Raw genomic sequence first — 1,012 nt, 5'->3', positions numbered from 1 at the left:
AGGGAAGGAGATCACGTCACACTTGATTTCTTCCCTTGTTGCTTGCGGATGGAAGGAGGAATAAGGGGAGGAAGAGGTGCTGCCAAAATGCCCAATGAAAGCCTCAAAATGCTGGCCGAAATTCCATGGCATTTTAAAGCACCAATGGATAAAGATGAGTTCCTATTTTTAAGGAACTCATCCTTATCCATTCATTTGAATCAAATAGGAGGGGCGTGCGCCCCTCCTTCTTTCCCCACACACACCCCAAGGGGAGGGGCGTGGGCCCCTCCCACAAGTTCATTTTTAAGAATCTGTTATTTAAATAAATTAAAGGGGGTTTTAATTTGGGTCCATTGCATGAGTCCAATCCTAGTCAAAATAGGATTTTTATGAACCCATTTCAATTTCCTCCAATTTCTAATCTAATTAGAATTTAATTGAGCCATGACTCTATTGAACTCTTCAATCCTAATCCAATTAGGAGTCATGAAATTAATTAGATTAAATTTAAAATTAATTAGGACTTAAGAAAATCCTAATCTAATCAGGACTTGTTCAATTTTCAGCCCTAAGACAATTAGGACTTTAGAAATCCTATTCCAAATAGGATTCTAATTTAATTTGAAATCCTAATCTAATTAGAACTTCATGAATCCTACTCCAAGTAGGACTCATGATCAAGTCCAATTAATTAAATCCAATTTAATTAAATTAAATTGCAATCCGATTGCAATTGTTCCTTCTTCTAACCACTAACTCTTAGCGGGTTTTCATTTATCAATCTAATTGATTATTTGTGATTCCTAATCACATTCAACCATTGGATTGGTCAATACCTCTAATGTGTGTGACCCCATAGGTTCCATTCTGACTGGTAGTGAGATATATTGCGATCTCTATCACAATATCATTGAAAACTCCTTTCGATGGGTTGAAACAATTCCAACTCAATTCACCAGGGATTATCGACCATCAAGATGATCCCTGTGAGTCTCACCATCCACCAGTGACACCTAGCAGTATGTAGTGG

The sequence above is a fragment of the Phoenix dactylifera genome, unplaced genomic scaffold (genome assembly GCF_009389715.1).
Source record: "Phoenix dactylifera cultivar Barhee BC4 unplaced genomic scaffold, palm_55x_up_171113_PBpolish2nd_filt_p 002084F, whole genome shotgun sequence".
NCBI lineage: Eukaryota > Viridiplantae > Streptophyta > Magnoliopsida > Arecales > Arecaceae > Phoenix > Phoenix dactylifera.
Note: the sequence above shows the minus strand (reverse complement) of the source record.